The 13280-nt window shown below is 32.6% G+C and overlaps 1 protein-coding gene across 5 annotated transcripts in view; it reads left to right on the forward strand.

Annotated features, from left to right (window-relative positions):
• Positions 1–1015: 1015 nt before the first annotated feature.
• LOC412934 (potassium voltage-gated channel protein Shaw) overlaps positions 1016–13280 on the forward strand; it is a 58490-nt gene continuing 46225 nt past the window's right edge. For 3 of the 5 annotated variants that reach the window (XM_006565008.3, XM_006565009.3, XM_006565007.3), the window contains exon 1: positions 1018–1505. The gene's annotated coding sequence lies outside the window, so the exon portion shown is untranslated. Of the gene's footprint in view, positions 1506–13280 lie in introns of all 5 variants that reach the window. The other 2 variants (XM_006565010.3, XM_006565006.3) reach the window with 2 other exon arrangements.

A 13280-nucleotide genomic window follows, 5' to 3' on the forward strand; every position in this document is an offset into this window, starting at 1 on the left:
TATATTCAATAATATCGAATAATTCACGATATTAAATATTTTGAATGGATAAATTTTAATTAAAATATTTAATTAATAATTTCTCGAAGAAATAATATTAAACGTAAGATAAACAGAATTTTCTATGAATTGTGCAATATATTTTTTCAACGCGTCAAAAAGTATCCGTTTTCTCTTCGTTCGTTTAAATAATTAAAAAGTATAATTACTTTTCGAACGAACGAATTCATTCTCATTCTTTCGATATCGATATATTTTTCAGCACGATATTCCCTATCACGTTTCATCACCCACCATTTTCTAAGTAATAATTCAATTTATAATTAATTTCAAAATAATCAAGGAAACGAATCGAACGAAATGAGAATAGAATTAACCCCCTTTCTGTCATTAAAATTCCAACGTCCAACGAGAAACTAGCGCACAACTCGGTCGAAACGAACTCGAAAGAGAGAGCGGGGCTGAAAGAGCCGTATAAAATCCGTATAACAAAGAAGCTCGCGTTTCTCAACAAATAGTCCTGTTTTTAAAACCGAATCATCCCTTGGAATACGCTGAAACGCATTCTCTAATTCCCTCGAAACAAACAAACGCGTCCACGCGTTTACGTACGTGTGTGCGTATACGTGTGTGCACACGCACGTTGCACCGAAAAGTTGGGCAAAAGAAGCAACTTGGCCGGAAGCGGATTGGCGTAGCCACGGTTGGAAAAGATTCTCTCGCGGAGAATCCGGAGTCGAATATTGCGCAACTTGCATCGTATCGCGCACCATCTCTGCGTATATGCACGGCGAGAAAGAGAAGAGAAAACAAAGAGACAATCAGGAATGCAAGCTCCGAAAAAAATCGGTGCTCTCGCGTAACCCGAAAAACCACGTCGCTCTCCTCTCCTTTCGTAGTGTCGTGACGATCGTCGTGGTCGTAGTGACTACCCCAACGCATACGCACTCGGGCCTATGCGCGCGCCACTCGTCCCCACCATTGTCCCCATCTATCCCCACCCCGCCCCTCCTCGCAGTTTCAGTTGAAAGACAGAAACGGCGGCTTGATTCGAGGTCAGTTTAGTCCGCGCACGAGTCGAAATAAGCTGAGCTTTCGTTCTGACATCGTCGTAACAATCGGGACGAATCGCGACACGAACGTATAACGATGATCTTTCGCTCGTATCGGACGGTGGAACGGTGAGAATCAACCGGTAACCGAGATTCTGTTCGCTCGAGAGTCGGGATAAACGAACGGCGGAGTCTAGTGTCGAGTAAAACGTATGCTGTACAATATCGGTGACGGAAGAGGTTAGGCGTATAGGAAGGGAAGGAAGAAGGGACTGTGAGATCGTTGGCTTCGTCGAGTGTCGAAGAGCTAGTGTTCATTGTGCCTCACCAACGGTTTACCTCGACCAGCGCCATCGTGACGAGACAGCATCGACATGGAGGATACGGAAGCGGAATAGTGTCGTTGAGATGCCGTGAAGCAGTTCCCGAGACATGAAGAGAGCGCGATCGTGGGTAAGTAGATTTCGTTCTATTTGGATCGCTCGTCGAGTCCTGTCCTGAGCGGATCCTCGCCTCGAGGGACCTTTGGCCAGCCAAAGCTCAGCCACCGGAGCGAACTATGCTCGCCGACGACGACTAATTATATACGCCGCGTTTTGTCGACCGATTACTTCGCCGTGCGATCGCGGTCGAGAATTTCTCGATCGAGCTGCGCTACCCGTATATATACTATTCTATTTCGACTCTAATATCGTAGTCTTCGATCTCGTCCATCTTTATCCATGGTCTCGATACTCGAGGATCCTTTCGCATCGCGATTATATCGGAATCCGTAGTGTGCTCGATACTCGCACGGATATACGTTCTTATTTCCTATTTCTCCAATCAGCCTCTTCTATTCTTCGCTCGTTCGATATATTCTTACAGCGAAGGTAGAGAAAACTGGGTGATGGTAGGATTCTTCGATCCTAAGGGTAGACTATTTTTAATATCGCCTCTTTTCGTTGCTTTCTCGCGCTCCATCAAGCGTGATCTCATTGAAACAGCGCCTTTAAGACACCCCCAACATTGGAATGGAGACTAAAAGGGGACGGAAAGAGAGCAGAATTCCGCGAGTTGATCATTCTCTCGGCTCTTAATCGTTCCTTATCAATCTTGGCGCAAAGCTATGGTTCGATGCACCCATCTCGTATATTCCTAACTTTCTTCCTCGCCTCCTTCCTCGTTATCCTCCTTCTTCCGTTCTGCCCGCGCCAAGTATTTTCGTTCATTGATTTATCGGATTCACCAGTTTCTCGCTTTCTCGCTCGATCGTCGCCGCCTGCCTACTTTGCCTTCCCCCCTTCACCCTCCTCCGTGCTAGTTGTGTTGGTTCGATTTCGTTGCCGCTTCGACAGGTTAGTGCATCCTTCTCTCTCCCTCTCTCTCTCTCTCCTTCTCCTTCTCCCTCCCTCTCTTCCTCCCTTCCTCCTGACCGTGCCAACCTGCTCTCTTTTTTCCACTCCGTTCTTTCCTTTCCTCGTTCGTCCCTGCACGTTCGTCGTTCGCCTCGACACGAACGATCGAAAGAAGGAATCGCGGAATGGCAATGTCGTTGGGCGTACCGTCGAGCGCTTATATCGGCGTTTCGTGCACGCAGACTATCGATTCCACGCGACAAGGGGCCGACTGCTACTGCCGCCGCTCACCCCGACTTGTAAACCAGCTATGTGTACGAGCTTGTGGAAAGTCACCTCGTTCCTGTCGTGACACCACGCCGCCTTGTCTTTGCGTTAACGCCTGCCTTCTCTATCGTGCTCTGGGCGTGTGTGTGCGTGCGCGCGCGCGTGTGCGTGTGGTCAACAACCTTCTCTACTCGCGGAACGATGTCAAACGTGTATATATATATATATATATATATATATATATATATATATATATATATATATATATATATATATATATATATATATCGGCCTACGATTATTTAATGGATGAATCGTAAGGGCGAAGGAATGGACCTACGTGCAATTTCTCGTGATTTCGGTGATCGATAGGATAGTATAGTTCTAGAAGCGTGATCTCTCGAGGAGGAGTGAGAATTCTTGGCGGCTGCGGTCGCCGGAATTTCGTAAGTTCCGGAATCTCGCGGTCGCTCCGGCTGGATAGTTCCGCCAAGCTGCAATTTGTGATTTGGGACTATTAATAGAACGTGGCGCAGCGATCATTTGCCACCGGCCACTCTCATTTTGATGATTGATGATTACGGAAAGGGTGTGCGGTCATTTTTTATTTCATAATCGGTGTTTAAGTTTAAAATGGCGGGTAGGAGAAAAAGGTAATTTAAAGGGAAGCGTAAATATATATATTTTTAATAAAACGGAAACCTTTGTCCGTTCCGTTTTTTTATAATGGTTTTAATTAAGTTAATGGAGTTTAGAGAAATTTTCTTCGTCGAGATCAAATTAAATATTTCAAAATGGAATAAAATTAAACCGAGAAAACTTAACCGTGACGCGATTACGAACGTTCGTTATTTATATTGCGAATTTTATTTCTAATTGTCCGTTGATAGAAATTGTTGAATCAGAATATATATATATATATATATATATATATATATATATATATCTAGTTGATGGGTTTCCATTTCCCGAATTGGCGATTATACCGAACGAAGGAAATTCGCGATATATTTCATGAAAGATTCATCGAGTTGCGTATTAGATTTAGTTCCCATTTTAGAATACTGGCCAAACAATTTTGGAATAATCGTAAATGCGTAGTCGATCGATTTTCTTCACTTCTTTACTTATCCAATTATCCTTCTCGAGTTTTACGATAGAAGAAACGATAATTGTTGCAGCGACAACAGGATAAATCAAATTTATCATCGATGCATAAATAATACCGCGTTACGAAAATGATTTACGAGGGCCATTTTCCTGATTCATACTCAATTCATACGCGCTTACGATTAGCGGCAACGATATTAATCGAGTCTACGAGCGAGTCCGTCCATAGATAAAAATTCAGGAGTGGCGCGAAATTGGAGAAATTATTTCAAAGTGCCGCGTATTTTCCTTTTCAATAATTCCCCTCTCGCTTCTTCCCTCGCCGTTTATTTGCACCAGAATTTTTCAGCTTGAAAAAACCCGGCCCGGTCCTTTGTCCGCACGCTTGAATTTTTCATCGCCTAACGCGGGGGATAAAATTTTCACGCGGGGAAATTTTTCACGCGGCGCACGCGTGCCCGCCGCCGAAATTAACAAAGACCGCGTAATTATTCAGCGGTCAAACGTGGCCGCGTCAATCTTCTCGGTATTAAACGTTCCTCCCTCCCTCCCTTCCCTTCCTTCCCTCTCTTTTTGTTAATTTATTCGCGCGCAATGTAACCGCGTACCCTTGGCGCTTTGCCACGCGAATTTCGCAGGTAATACATTATCGCTTAATGCCATTTATCGCGCTAATTACACGGATACGAGCGAGATACGCTCGATTCATAGTCGCGGAGACTTTTCGCGCCGAGATTCTTCCTCTCAGAGTGAATTTTTTTGTTCGTATGAAAGAATTGAAAGGATGTATCTTTGTTCGATACGCTTCGTGTTTGAATAGTAATTAAAATCAATAAAAATCGTGATAAGAGTGGAAAATGTGATCGATGGTATTAATTATTGTTTTAACGTATTTTATTCAAAGTATAAATATAAAGTTTTTTGTATTTATATTTTTACTTTGTTATTCTTCTTATTATTATTATTTCTTTTATCTAGTTATTATATGTAGTTATATCTAGTCTTCTTATATCTAGTTATTATTTCTTTTTTTTTTTTTTTTTTTTTGATTTAAATTATAGGAATTGGCTGAATGAATTATGTATAATGATAATTCGTGAATTTGAGAATTTGAAGTTAATCGATTCGTTGGATATAATAAATTTTTTTCATTTTTTATAATTCTTTTAAATCAATTCTTTTGTATTTCCAACGAAAGTTGCGTATAATGATTATAAGATTTCGCAGAATATATCTTGTATTTCTTGTATTGAGAAGGAATCCTAATTAATTAAAGGTAATTAGCTATCTTATAAGTTAATTAAAGATTTGTTCGCTTGAATATAGATATCGAGAAAGAGATCTAATTTAAACGAAAGGAATAAAGTAAGAAAGTATTGCAAATACGAAATAATTGATTTTAAAATTAACTATTCCTATTTTGAAAGAAAGGACAAAAATATTTATAATCATTTACTTTCGTAATTCGAACAAATAATTCAAATATCTTTTCCGATAATTTAACATTTATTTTTTCCATTAAAATTTTGAACTTTTGACTTCAAGTTTGTCACAAAGAGTAAAGAAAACATGTAAATTCGAATTTTGTCATTTCATATCACAAAAACGAGTATTACAAATACTATTTCCCTGTTAGCACAATAGAATTCGTTATCGCGTATTTCTTTTATTTTCCAATAGGTGCGATTCAATCCACATTCTTCTCTCCTTTCTTCGCCATTTTTCATGAATCCACGCGGTCTTCGTAACACTTTTCCATTGCTGATCACCGATTTTTGATCGAACAACGATCGATGCGATCGAAGAATCGTCCGCTTCTGCCCACACGAGATGATCCTGACCCTTTAACATCCAAGAGAACGATATCCTTTCACACTAATCACTTCCAATTCTTTTACTTTTCACCTTCCAATTCTTTCACTTTCACTTTTGATCCTCCAATTCTTTCACTTTTATTCTTCTCCAATTCTTTCACTTTTACTTTTTAACGTAAAATACTCGATCACTTCTTAACATAATAATAATAATAATAAATCTCGATGCAGGATCACGCATAACCACTTCACGAGAAAAATTCACGACTTATACACGGAATCATATAATCACGCACACGTGAAAATCCGCCATTATTGTGGCTATCACCTCGTCACCTCTCGAGTCAATCGGATTCAACCAAGGCGAGATTGTATGTGACATCTCGTTCCTTGGATTTTCTCTACCCATGTTAATTCGGTTAAACTTTTCATTCCAAGTTACTTCTAGAATTTTTTATTTATTTTCGCGTTTTTGAACGCTTTTCACGCTTCTAATAAAATCTAATAATCTATGGAGGAATATAAATCGAACCATTTATATATATATTATAATTTGTAATTATAATTTAAAAAAAGTAATAATGTTTTCGAACGCTTTTCACGCTTCTAATAAAATCTAATAATCTATGAAAGGATATAAATCGAACCATTTATATATATATTATAATTTGTAATTGTAATTTAAAAAAAGTAATAATGTTAAAAATTCGTATCATATATTATAAATTATAATAATAAATATTATAATATATATTATAATATAATAAATATAATATACAAAATATATAAATTATAATATAATAAATATAATATATAAAATATATAAATTATAATATAATAAATATAACATATATCATATATAAATTATAATATAATAAATATATATCATATATAAATTATAATAAATATAATATATAAAATATATAAATTATAATATAATAAATATATGAACAGAGGAAGAGGAAATGAATGGAGAGACATTGAGAATATATATAGGGAAAATTTCGATCCTCTCGCATCTTATATTATATTATACAATAAATATAATAAATATATATAATAAATACGTGAATAGAAGAGGAGGAAGTGAATGGAGAGACATTGAGAATGTATATGAAAAAAATTTCGATCCTCTCGTATCTTATATTATATTATACAATAAATATAATAAATATATATAATAAATGAAAAGAGGAGGAAGGAGTGAATGGGGAGACAATGAGAATATATATAAGGAAAATTTCGATCCTCTCGTATCTTGTATTATATTATAAAAGGAAGAGTGAAAACGTATGCGGATGATGAGCTTTCGTTACATAAATTTCTCTCCCTGCTTGTGTAGAGAGGAGGAGCTCCTCTCCTCTTTGGCTTTATTCCTATCAGAAAGGGGGGGAGAAGGGTTGGGCTAGAAAGGTTGCCGGGAATCCGGTATCTCACTCTAAAAGTAAAACTCGATCGTCGACTTTACGATTCTGTAGGAGGTAGGAACGAAGTCACGTTGGCAGGTGGTTCGTGGCGAACGTTGACCGAGAATGAAGCAGTCTGCAACCCTCTCGAGCGCACTGCCTCACCGAGGTTAAACCACTTGTAGATTATTATTATTTTTTCCTTCCTTCCTTCCTTCCTTCCTTCCTTTCTTTTTTCTATGTATATATACTTCGACAGTTTTCCAATCTTTAAAAATTAAAAATCGTTTCTTTTCATTCGATTTATCTTGCGATGAAAAGAAATGTATCGAAGATATGGAAATAATCTTTTGTTCAAAAACGTGTGACTTTGGAAATTGAATATAAAGTGTCCTTAAAATATAAAAATGAAAGGAGTGGAGAAGAATATCACATTTCTAAAAGTTTTTTGATTAAAAAAGAGTGTTTATATATAACTTTAAAAATTATTAATTTTTCTACTCGAATTTATTGAAAATTTTTCCCTCGATTTAATAAGTGTTATTTATTGTAAAAATTGATGAATAATTTTATTATCGTTCTATAAATATAATACAATAGATATTAAATAATTTAGCACGTTTCTAAATTATGCTGACATTTTCATCAAACACATTATTTAATCTAATGAAAATTCATAATGCAATTAGATTCCACCGAATTTTGAAGAAACGTTAGAGTTTAACAAAAATTGAAGAGGTAATTAATATTATGAGGTAATTTATACGAGGTAATTTCAATCTTGATTTCAGGCAATATCGGTTCATGCATATTAAACGTAACACAATCTCATATATTTTGATACGGAAAACTAATAGATGTTAAAAATATATAATTTTATTTTATTTGGATATTATTTCCAAATAATTCCTCCTATTATACATTTTCTAATTACTTTATTAATAACTATTATTTTAACTATTAAGAAATATATAAACTTGTTCATATTTGTTTCGCATCTATAGACAGAAAAGAAAAAGTGTTCTTCCAAACACGAAGTTCAATAATTCCATTTATCAAGCGATCCAACTTACATTTTATACGCAGAACTCGTTCCAGAACTTCTTTAAGTGAAACGGGTCGATCATTCGGTAGACACTCGACTCTCACTCCGCTTAAATTTCCACCTATTTCCCTTTCGATTCGTTAATTTTTTAATAAACATCAATCGAGCAAATATATATATATATATATTTCTGTGGATAACGCTTCGTGATCGATAACATATTAATGTAATCAGAAGTTATCGGTGCGCTTTGTGGCGCTCTGATTAAGTAATTATTAAATCGGGAAAATGGAGGGAATCCGATCGAGTGCGGCCCAAAAACAAAATTTATATCCAAATTGTTATTAACGAAATAATTGTATGTATACTTATCAACGACAATCAGAGGATTAATAAAAATATTAATCTGAAAATATTCCGGGGAAATATAAAATGAGAAGGAAAAATCACATCAGCCGTCGAAATTCACATTTTAAATTTCATTTTAAATTTCAAATTATTCGATTCGATTGTGCTCTCAAAAAAAAAAAAAAAGGAAAATTATGCCGATCATTTTTAACGAAATTCAATATTTTTGAAAGAGATTCGATAAAACGTAAAGTTATCCTATTTGCTTTCGTTTCATTGATTTTTCTAGAAAAGTGGGGGAGGGGAGTTTAAACAGGCTGAAAGTTGTAATTAAACACGAGATCAAGCGATGTAACTCTACTATTCTAATAGCGTTCTATTCGCTATTATAACGTGTTCGTTACATCGTTGGAATCGTTGAAGTTAACATTGACAAGTCAACATTATCGAGACGTTTGATTATTGATTCTTTTTTAGGAACGAAATTACAGTTCAAATATGTACGAAGATAATAATTTCGATGTTAAATACCTGATAAATTATTAAGCCGCTTAAAGTCAAGTCGTAGATTTAATCTTCTAAGCTTCTTTATTCCGCGAGAGTTCGTTGAAAAGTCGAAAGAATATATATCCTTAGGATTCGAAAATCTTTTAATCATGATAATAATAGTTACTTGATCGATTATTATTTATTTAATTACTACTTAACTTGTTTGCAATTTGATCAAACAATCATTTATCGATGTACCATCAACAGTAGAGTAGAATTCATTCCTGAATTATTAATTAGTATATATAAAAATTTTATTAATTAATGTAGAAATTACTTGTTCTTAATAATAATAATAAGAAGAAGAAGAAAGTTGATCGATTATTATTAACTTGCAGTTGAGAAGAAAAGAAAAGAAAAGAATTTAGAATTCTTTATTAATTATAAAAACTTTGTCAATTAAAATTATTTTTTTGTAATAATAATAACAATAACAAGCAAGTTAATCGATTATTATTAACTTGTTTGCAGTTGAGAAGAAAAGATAGAATTTAGAATTCATTCCTGAATTATTAATTAGTATATATAAAAATTTTATTAATTAATGTAGAAATTACTTGTTCTTAATAATAATAATAATAAGAAGAAGAAAGTTGATCGATTATTATTAACTTGTTTGCAGTTGAGAAGAAAAGAAAAGAAAAGAATTTGGAATTCTTTGTTAATTATAAAAACTTTGTTAATTAAAATTATTTGTTTGTAATAATAATAACAATAATAAGTAAGTTAATCGATTATTATTAACTTGTTTGCAGTTGAGAAAAAAAGATAAATTTTAGAATTTAGAATTCCTGAATTATTAATTAGTATCTATAATATATATCTAAACTTTGTTAATTAATGTAGAAATTACTTATTCATAATAATAATAATAATAAGAAAGTAGATCGATTGCTATTAACTTGTTTGCAGTTGAAAAGAAAAGATCAAACATCGTTTATCGAAGTACCATCAACAGTAGAGTAGAATTTATTCCTGAATTATTAATTAGTATGTATAAAAGCTTTATTAATTAATGTAGAAATTATTCATAATAACAAGTTCATCGATTATTATTAATTTGTTTGCAATTGAAAAGAAAAGATAGAATTTAAAATTCATTCTTGAATTATTAATTAAATATTCATCAATTAATATATAAAAACTTTGTTAATTAAAATTATTTGTTCGTAATAATAATAACAACAAGCAAGTTGATCGATTAACTTGTTTGCAGTTGGAAAGAAAAGATCAAATATCGTTTGTCGATATATTATCAACAATAGAATTTATTCCTGAATTATTAATTAATATATAAAAGCTTTGTTAATTATTGTATAAATTATTCATAATAACAAGTTCATCGATTGCTATTAACTTGTTTGCAGTTGAAAAGAAAAGATAGAATTTAGAATTCATTCCTGAATTATTAATTAGTACGTATAAAAATTTTGTTAATTAATGTAGAAATTAAAATTAAAATTTATTAGAATTTAGAATTTATTCCTGAATTATTAATTAGCACGTATAAAAACTTTGTTAATTAATGTAGAAATTAAAATTAGAATTTAGAATTTATTCCTGAATTATTAATTAAATTTATCAATTAATATATAAAAACTTTGTTAGTTAAAATTACTTGTTCGTAATATTAATAATAACAAGCAAATTGATCGATTAACTTTGCAGCTGAGAAGAAAAGATAGAATTTATTAATTAATTCTTGATTAATTAATGTAGAAATTACTTGTTCGTAATAGTAACAATAATAACAAGTTGATCGATTGCTATTAACTTGTTTGCAGAGAAGAAAAGACAGAGTTTAGAATTTATTCCTGAATTATTAATTAATACTTTAATAAAAACTTTGTTAATTAATATAGAAATTAACTTGTTCGTACTTTTTTAATTTAAACTCGGCCGAGCGAAAAATTCCACGATATTCGGCTACATGAATCCATACATGAATCTATGTATAGAAATCACACGAGACAAACTCAAAAAAACAGCAAAAACTTGCCGCTGTAGCGATATTTTCTTATCATTTGTGGGTTATCGTAACGCGGTGGCGCGGGTTCTGAATCTAGTTTTCCTTTATCTGACTATTAACGACCATCCACCAAGCATTATTTTCTTTATTTATATCTCGATCATTATCCACCTGCTATTTCTCCTTATTTCTATGCGCAAAAAAAAAAAAAGAAATACAGATACAAGAACAGGAGAAAAAACAAGAGATTTAAAAAAATTCTATTATTACGTAAGATTATTTAATCTCTTTACGCTTTGAATTACGTTGACATGATTTCGCGATATATATTTTTATTACCAAGTTAAACGGATATAATCTCTGCTTTCATATATCGTTTACATTGTAATCTCATAGCACAAGGCTTGAAAAGAACGATACAGTTAATATCGAAGTGATCATTTGACTGGCCTCCAATTTGCAGAAATACAAAAAACCATGCCAGGAATATTATTTGGTTTCATATCGAGATAAACAGAGAAATAAAACGAGACAGTTTTATTGTTCATGTTCGTCTTTTACCAAAATTTCTCTGACTTGAAGATATTAGTCTTAAATTTATTCTACTGATTCATGATAATCTTGGGTTATTCTTTTATTTCTCACAATTACAATTCTCTTATTCCAATTATGATTAACTTAAAGCAACGAATTGATAGTCGCAACGATCTTATTCTCCTTACATCTGGTTAAAAAAATACACTCAACTTTTGATTGAATTTAAATGTATTACAAAAAAAATTCGTATTTAAATATTTTCACACGTTTGAACGAATCGATTAATTTCTCGCAATTAAATAACTTTAATTCAATATTTATATATTAATTTATAAATAATTATATATATATAAATATTTATTTTATATTCATAAATATTAATATATTAATATATAAATATTTATTAAATTATTATTTTAAAATATTTTTAAAAAATTAAAAAACACCTAAAATTTAAGTTAATTTTTTAATTATATAAATCATATATAAACAAACATGAATAATATGCATAATAATTAATTTTTTCACTTTTATTCTTTTAAAATTTAAATAAAATCAAGTAAAAATTTTCATGGAGGAAGAGGTGCGATTTTTTTCTATCCAACTATCTTGCTCCAATGGAATGAAAGAACAAGGTGGAATAAGAAAGTACGAAGATGGAGGGTGTAAAGGGTTGAGGAGGCCGCCAGGTTTGGTTATAAATCTCCGGCTGGTTGAAAGTGGGTTTCATCGCTCCCTGTGTAAAGGGTCGGTAATTAAACCGCGGCAAGAGCCCCTACAATCCTGAATTGTAAATCCACTGCTACGTAATCTGATAATTGCGGATCACAGTAATGAGATAGATAAGCGTTTAACCAGAAAATAGGTTCAATGCACGCGTGTTGCACGGAGTTCAGATCGCGAGTACATCGAGTTTCATGCTCGAGGAACACCGGGCGAATGTTTCAAGGTGGCCACCGCCGAAAATTTCGTCTCCTCCCCTCCCTTTTCTCCTCCTGTGCTTCTAAATTGACTTTTTAACCAAGCATTAAACAATATTTCGCCGGATTAATCGCGAATTTCTGATTTCAAGATATTGGTTGACTTCAAATCTATTTTACTGGTTCACGATGATCTTGACTTATTCTTTTATCTGTCACAATTACAATAATGATATTTTATATATTAAAAAGGGGAGGAGGAATCGTATTTCTGGGTTCTAAGGATGAAAAGATTGAACGAATGATTGAATGATTGTTGAGATTGTCTTCTTTTCTTGTTGAAAGTGAAAGGATTAAATCGCTTATGTATTTATAATAATAATTTATTTAGGTTGGAAAGAAAATTTTTAAGAAGATTTTGGATTATTTTAATTTGATCATATTTCTAGGATGAAAAGATTGAACCATGATTGTTGAGATTGTCTTCTTTTCTTGTTGAAGAAGAAAGGATTAAATCGCTTATGCATTTATAATAATAATTTATTTAGGTTGGAAAGAAAATTTTTAAGAAGATTTTGGATTATTTTGATTTGATCGTATTTCTAGATTCTAAAGATGAAAAGATTGAACGAATGATGATTGTTGAGATTGTCTTCTTTCTCTGGAAAGGTTTATAATATAGCAATTTATTTAAGTTGGAAAGAAAGTTTTTAAAAAGGAATTTTGGATTACTTTGATTTGATAAATATTTTATTTTCGATTAAATTGAATTGCATCGAGTTTGTATATAATTTTGAAGATATTAATTTTATTTTCAAAATTAGTTTCTCTAATTAATGGACAAGAGAAGAAAAAATTCGAACAATTTTCCTATTCCAGTTCCAGGACTTCAGAATTTTATTCAATATAACAAAACTTGTTTCTCT

This window comes from Apis mellifera, linkage group LG13, assembly GCF_003254395.2.
Source record: "Apis mellifera strain DH4 linkage group LG13, Amel_HAv3.1, whole genome shotgun sequence".
Taxonomy (NCBI): domain Eukaryota; kingdom Metazoa; phylum Arthropoda; class Insecta; order Hymenoptera; family Apidae; genus Apis; species Apis mellifera.